The sequence below is a fragment of the Indicator indicator genome, chromosome 28 (assembly GCF_027791375.1).
Source record: "Indicator indicator isolate 239-I01 chromosome 28, UM_Iind_1.1, whole genome shotgun sequence".
Lineage (NCBI taxonomy): Eukaryota > Metazoa > Chordata > Aves > Piciformes > Indicatoridae > Indicator > Indicator indicator.
Window position 1 is genome coordinate 8,459,608 of NC_072037.1, and position 7,949 is coordinate 8,467,556.

A 7,949-nucleotide genomic window follows, 5' to 3' on the forward strand; every position below is an offset into this window, starting at 1 on the left:
TTAACTTAGCTGCCAAGGTCAGTGTGTTATCTTCAGCCAGAAGAGAAGAAGAAACAGCAGCCAGACAGCCCAGCAACTGCCCCCACTGCCGAACGCAGAATGTGCAGAGTGCCTACTTTGTTTTGAGTAATGGTGCTTAAACATTTCTATCTATCCAATGGAAGTGTTTAGAACAATCAGTATTTTGCTTTCTTACACCCAATAGTGACTTATTTACACTCTTTCACTTTCTCTGTTCTGAACTTTGCAAGGAAAAATTAAAAAACCAGTTTCAAACCATCACAATCCACATGAATTGTATTTCTTAGCCATTTCCCCTCAGTTTGTTGATGCTTTTAACATGGGGGAAAAGTATTTTGATATTTCTCTGTCAGTTATTTTGACATTAATCAACACTGCAGATCTTGTTTTGTTTGGTGTCTGGGTACATCATAAAGAGAGTTGCTGAAAGAGTTCAATTACAATATCAGCATTTCTGCCAAATGTATTGAGCTGTTCTGAAAGCGGCCTGTCTTTTCTGACCCAGATACACAGTTTCCAACTGTGGGAGATGCTGCCAGAAAGACTCTTGGCAGAAGGCCAGCAATAAAATTATACTGCAGAAAAACACAACATATTTTCAGCAGCACTTTGTGTGGTGTGACAAAAAAATTACCTGTCCCCTGAATGCAAAGTAGAGGTTAAAATAAACTTCCAGGTTAAAGCTGCAAATCTCTGATTTTGACTTTTAAAGGTAACAAAAAGAAGGATATAAATTCCATCTCTTTTCTGTTGCTGTGTCTCATACACCCAGGCTGTGTTAGGTACTCACTGGTTTGTTATTAGCAACCTTAGTTGTCCTTGCTCTGTTAACATAAACTTTGACTGCTTTTAGGGTGGTGTAAACTGTAGTTCTCAGGGGCAGATACTGGTGTAAGGGTAGATAGATGAGGAGGGTGGAGGGTGGTTTTGATGCTTCAGCTGAGTATTGTTGGCATGTGCCTTCTTGACATAGCATTTTAAACCAATTTCCGTGGTATTCTACTTGGTCTGGACAGGTGCTTAAATGGTAGCTCACCAAAGTGAGGGGTTGGAGGACTGGAGCCCAGCAACCCTGGTTTCCTCTTCTGTCTTGCACCAGTAGCATGTCCATGCAAGGTACTGCTCCGTGCTGTGAGGGGATGTCAGGATGCCAAACATAGTTCATGCCTCCTTTCTAGAAGCTAGTTTATAACTCCCTGATTGTGTTATTGCATTTCAGTCCCCATGGAGTGCAAGTACCTATTTCTCTTTTTCACTTTCCTGTTCACAAGCACTCAAAGGTAGCTGAGCATATATCATCACTTCTGGCTGTTTACATGTCTGTCTCTTGGGAACACAGCTGCCAGATGCAGGAGTATATCCTGCTACAAAGGCCTCATCTGAAATTCTTTTCCTTATCTTGTGCCAAAGCATGAACTTCATCTGTGAAGGATGGGATGTTTAATGGAAACATTGTTAGACTGTCATAGTGTTTTAATAACATTTCTAATGTGTCAAATCCCCAGTGGCGTTAAACCACACTGCAGACTCTGCTCTGCTGCTCTGTGACCTGGTTTGGAGACAGCAAGTATTTACTCGTTTTACACTTTAGGGGCAGATGATGCAGAGGTGAAGTGACTTTCTCAAGGTCACCAAGGTCTTGGTAGTGCTAGTAGCTTTTCCTAGGAAACTTTGTACAAGTGTGGGTGGCAGCCCCAGAGTACGACAGCCATGCATTTTAATATTGGGCTTTTTAGTCTGGGCATCAGCTGTTACTTCCCTGAGGATACAGGGACAGATATCCTGCTATACCTTCTAGTAAGATGCGACTGTTGGATTTATGGAATTGCTGCTCAGTTCACATAATGCTTTCTGATGTGTTTGGTGCCGAGCTATGTTCTGCTGCCTTAGTCCATATGGTTGGAGCAGATTTGATTTTGGTTTTCCTTAATTTAATTCTGCATGCTGTCAAATGTACTTTGTTCTGTATATTGTGTCTGCACTTTTATAGTAAACTCCCTCCTGTTTAGTGCTTTTGTTGAAAATTTTCTCTGTGCTATATTAGGGTTTAACTTCTGTGCATATTTCTGTGAAATATTCTTAGGATGCTAATGACTTGAAAGATGTGTATCAGCTTCAACTCAACTTTCAGGATTTTTTTTTTCCCCTTCATTTCTGAGTTTTATAATAAAGATCCCTTCATAATACAGCTGTATATGCCCACAAGCTTTTCCCTGCTGAGAAGAAGGGCAGGTAGAATCAAACTGGTAACTATGTTCATACAACAACTTGTCACTGAAACTTGAACCTGTCTTGAAAACAGGATGCTTAAGGCAGAGGTGCTGGTAGTTTTGCTTCGTCTGTCCAGTAGAAGATTAACCCCCATCCTAGCTGTGAAACAATTGTTTTAAACGTTTCAGGTTTTCAGAGAACACTGAAAAGCATTCAGCACATCTAGAATTGCACCCCAGGGTATGTCTGTTTCCAGAGCTTGTGAGGTGGTTTGCAGACTTGTCCTCTAGACAACAGTCTGCTCTGCAGTTCACCGCAGCACCAGAATATGCTCGGCCAGCTATCTTTGTCCATCTGCTTTCCATCCACTGTATGAGCTGATAACCAACAGCTTGCAGTAGTCTTCAGAGGGAGGCCAGGCTGGAGTGTTGCTTGGAGTCCATAGAGATGTTGTACTGGGCATATGCTGAAGTCAGCAACACATTCCAGTGCCCTTCTCTCTGCCTGGAATTGCCAAATTACAGTTACCCGAGAAGATAGCAAACTGGAAATGTGAGATGTAGGAGTCACAGGGAAGAAGAGTATGTGAAGATAGATGGAATTTAGTTTGAGGAGAGAACTAATTTGAAATAGATGATCTAGAAACATGTTTCATAAAAGTCTCTCTAGCTTGCCATATGGTTACTCAAAGCATACTATTATGATTATAGAAAAGCAAAACAAAAAGACCTCATAAAGAGTCTGGTTGCTTCTGGAGATGGTGAAAGGCTATTAAGTGTGGAAGGGCTTATGACTAGCTCAGAATAAATAGTACCAAGGCAGTAATCTTTGCTTACTTTTCCTCCCAGCTGTCCCTGCTTGGCTTTCAGCATCTCTTAAAAGAAGAATCTGGTTCTGTGAAAGAACATCCTCTTCCTTGAGCCCTTCTGGGAAACAATTTGGTAGAGCGTTAATACACCATGGTAGGATCTATAGCCTTTGTGATAGGAAGTGAGGGTCTTCAGGGTTTTATTAAGTTGCTTTTCCCAAGTATTTTTAGTAATACTCTGTTTAACTCTCTTGGGATTTCTTCCTTGGTGATCTTTAGCTGCTGGGGCAGACAGGCTCCTGCAATAGTGTTCTTGTCTGGCCTTTTGTGTTGTTTTGTTTCTTTTTAACCCAGTTCTACATCCTAAATTCAGTGGTGTGAGATACAGACTGTTAGGCACTTGCTGCCAAAGCTATTGGTCCTATAAACCTTCTTAATTTCTTCTTATTTTAGGAAAATAGTGAAGCAGGATTTGTTACTGCCTTTGCTCTGCCATACTCAAATCTCTATAGGATGCAAAATTTTAATTATTCCCTGTCGCACCCCTGAGGTTTAAGCATCTACTTGGCTTTCAAGTCATTTCTCCTGTTCCTCTGCTGTTGCCAAACATGCCTTTAATCTCTAACAATGTCAGGGTTCTCTGACAGACACTATGCAACATATTGCTAGGAAAGGAGAATTGACATACAGGAGAAAAGGAAAACATCTTAGTGTGTGTCAGTCTGTGGAAATTTACTGACTGGGTTTCCAATCGCTTCAAATGTTGCAGAAAAGCTGATGCAACAATATGTGCAGTGAAAGGAAAACAGGAGTTTTCTGCAGTGACTGGAGTTTCCTGCTCTGCAATGAACTTATGCTTTCCACTCTCTCATGTTACCTGCTCTGTTATTCTGCTGCTCTCCTATCTTATACAGCATTTATTTGCAGTCCCTTATGCTGCCAGTGCTGGTGTTTGTTTCCTAGTTTAGTACAAGAGGGCTGCTTTTGCAGGATCTTCTAAATGTTGTGTGCTGTGAAAAGCAGTGCAAGGGCAGAAAAGGAGGTGTGGATGACTTCAGCAGAACATTCTCACAAGTCTTACATCTTCAGTTTGTTATAATGCATTTGTCTGTCTTCAAATACAACTTCCAGTTACTGCTACCTGAAGTCTTGGTCCATGTTTTACTTCATCTGACACATTCAGGATTGAGGGCTGCACTGGGGATTTCAGCAGATAATTACCTTTTGATAATTAAATATAGTGTGTTTGATTCCTAATGTGTTGTGACATAAAAATAGTCTTCTTGAGCTGGTTTCATGTACAGCATACTTGAGATGTTGGATTTCCCATCTTCCTCATATCAGAAACTTAGATTGCCAGGTGGCTGACAAACCACAGTGAGATAAGCTCTAACTGGCATGGGAAAGTCGTTACATACATGTGGGCACATGTGATGGTCTCACACTGTTGCAGCACACTACTAAAAGTTGCTTTACACAGTGACATCTGCTTGTTCAGGAATAAGTGGTTCAGTGACTGCTTCTCTGTCTTAAAGCCTGCTTGCTTTAATCAGTAGTTTGACTTCATGTGCTGCATTGAACACTCACTGGGATTAACATGCTGTTTCTTCTGCTTTCAAAAGTTGTTTCTATCTTTTTGCAGGTGAATTACAGAAAGGGACTCCCAGAGCATCTTGGCTGTATGAACTCTTGAGCTGTCAAGGGACTTGGAGGCTTATGAAGAGGTTCTGTCAGGCAAAACAGTGCTTAGCAAAGACACCAAGGAGGAGGGAAAAGGAGAAAGGGAGGGAGAGAGAGCTGAAACACTAACAAACCATGGTAGGTATTTGTCGTCTTTCACAGAGTTGCACTAAAAATATTCAGTGCTAACAGTCTTGCATGGGGCCTGATAAAACCAGAGTAAGGGGATTTTCTGACCTTGCACTAAAGTGGAGGTGGTACTGCCTGCTTTGAGCCAAGTAAATGAGGTTTGATATACTGTCAGCCTCTTAAAACCAGAGAGTTGTCTTGTGAGCCTGCATCACATGAATTATTAAATACGAGCAAAGGGGATGCTCATAAGGTTTTCTAATAAAACTGGCATTAGCAAGCGGTAGCAAACAGCATCAGTGACCTTGAACTTGCAGATTGCATCACCAAATGCTGATCCTCCCACCTTCTCCTCACAAAAGCAAGTGTTGACTGTTCAGATTTGTGCTTATGATTGAATGTGGTTCTGTGCACGTGCTGTTAATAGTGTAGATGAAATGTAAGCAATTAAGGAGTAATTCCTACTCTGTTTTCAAATTGTGAATGCCTGAGATTTTGAGTTTCTGAAGCTGTGCAAGTATGAAGTATTGTGATGGTAAAATTGTGAGGATGTGTTCACAAAATGGCAATAAACTTACCTAGTCCCTGAAAAATACCTGTGGAGAGCAGTATAAGCATTTTTATGTATTTTCAAGTCCTCTGTGGTTATTAGTGAGAGAATGGAAATGAGAATAAATGCAATAAATCAGCAGCAGCTTGCTGATAGGCTGCGTGTTTATATTTCTATAACAAAACAATACCTAAAACAAGACACCTATTACAGAGCACAAAGGGAGGAAGAACACTTGACAAAGCAGAATTGTCAATATATTGTATTTTAAATAATGTCCCATTTTGCTGTTATTTTTGGACTAAATTGTGATGAAGCATTGATCTTTTCAGTCCCTCTTCATTAGAAAAGTAAACAAATGTTTTCTAATTTAGGAGTTACTAATTTGTTCCTATTTTACTGGCTTTCCTAATTGATATTTCATGAGATGAGAGATGATGGGGGGGCTGAGTGAATGAATCCAGTCTATCAGTTTTCACAACTGAACTGCAGCTTCTTTCTGTATCCCATGCTGTGGGTAAACCACAAGAGGGACCTCCTGGAAGCATTTTGCAACCTGTGAAAGTACAGGGGATAATACCAGGTCCCAGGAGGTGAGTTTCTTTCATTACCCAAATTGTCCATCTAGGTAGGAGGACATTTCCTTAGGAAAGGAACTATGTCACATCAACCTTCATTGGAAGGGGTCTAGTGAATGCCAGTTCCTTAACAAAGATTCAACCCAGAGGCCTCTGAGGAGCTTCAAAGGCCCCTTTTGTCATTAAGAGTGCATAGTGTTACAAACCCATGAAGCAGGGGTGAAAATGAAACCTAATTAAGGTATTTAATGTGTAGGAGGAATAGAGGCTTTTAGTTGATGATTCTCAGTTCAGGGAGGCTTTCAGAAGTGATTGTTGTGTCTATAGAGAACAAGATTTAGAGCCGCTTTTGCCAGAGGTCTATGTTGTGATCGCAGTAGGTCTGGGTCACTGTTTAAATTAAAACAGTCTCATCTGGAAAGTGTAGCAAACCATAAGTGATTTGGTACCTTGTGCTCCCAAGCTTAAGTTTACCTTCCTCAACAGTATCACTCAAGGACTCAGAGTTTCACTGCAGACTCTTTTAATTAGCACTCTAATCTCTTCCTGTTCCCTTGAGATTTTTTGTGGGTTTTTTAAAAGAAATTGTTTTCAGTCTTTTCTTACCAGTGTCTCTCTCTATTCTCATCTTTATTCGTGCCTTTGTAAATTCCTGTGCAGTTTGCTAAGCCTCTTGTGGCAGTGGATATTGCCTGTGACTTCACCTGCAGCAGTAACCAAGCCATAGAGAATGGCTGCTTAATTGCTTTGTTCTAAGGTGTGTTGCCATTGTCTCTAGCAAAAACAGAAGTGGCTGTGCTCAGCACTTCCAGAATCTGCAAAGCTGGGCCTGGAGAGTATCAATGCCTTTTACAAAACAGGAATCTTCTCCATCTTCTCCTTATCTGCCCTGCTTTCCACATGCTTTATCCAGTCTACTCTCACCTTGAGATACTTATGTTCTAAGCTTCCCTACCCTGAAATGAGGTGAACATTTGGGGTAAGGACCTTGTCTTTTCTTTTGGCTCTGAGCTATCCACCTGCCAAAGGGTTGGCACAAGCCAATGAACATCACTGAAATTCAGGAACTCTGTAATTCCTGCAAGTATTCCAGAGTAGGGAGGTCCCTCTTTCTTTCAGTACTATTGCTCACAGCTTGTATCTCCATAAAATGTAGATCCTTCAGGCAAGATCAGGACCTAAGTGATTTTTCACTGACTTTGAAAGCTAAATCTAAATAAACAAGCTAGTCAAAGGGCGAGGGATGTCAGAGGCACTTAATGAAACTGGGAATGAAGCTCAGGATTTCTGCACTCTAACCTTATACTTAGCCAGCCAGACTATGCCCTCCTCTCAAAGAGCAGCTTGGTGGGGGAAGGCAGGGAGAAGTGAGAAAAACAGTGAGAATGAGAAAAAGGGAAGGAGGATATAAGGAGTCACAAAAAGACAAGATTTAGAAACTCCATTTCTAGCCATTGTGGACAGAGTAATGCATATTACAGGTCCTGACCCTATTTTGTATTTGCTGTAGCTGTATGGGGGAGTGCAGAGTTTGTCCAGTCCTAGACCTCAGCTCTCCCTTGTTCTAATTTGTGACTGGTGCACACAGGGTCACAACAACCACTTGGGATGGGTGGAGCAAATGAAAGATTTTTAGATGTCTGTAGCAGCTAATCTGATATGGCACTCTGTACTTCTGTTGTCACATGTGGGTGGGTGGGTAAATGTATTTCTAAAGCACAATTTATCTCTTCCTAAACTAGACATAAGCACAAACTCTGCTCCAGATGTGCCTGGTAGACATAAACATGAACTGTGCTCCATATGTCCTATTCTTGCTAGCCAATAAAAGGATTCTGGAAGAGTTGAATTTAGACATCAAATATTAATTGCCATGTAGCCCACCCAAGGTCTCATCTGTTTTACCAGCTTAATGCTGACTTTTGCAGTGGTGTTTGCTTGCTTGCTTTTTTCAAGTTTATTTAAGTAAAGA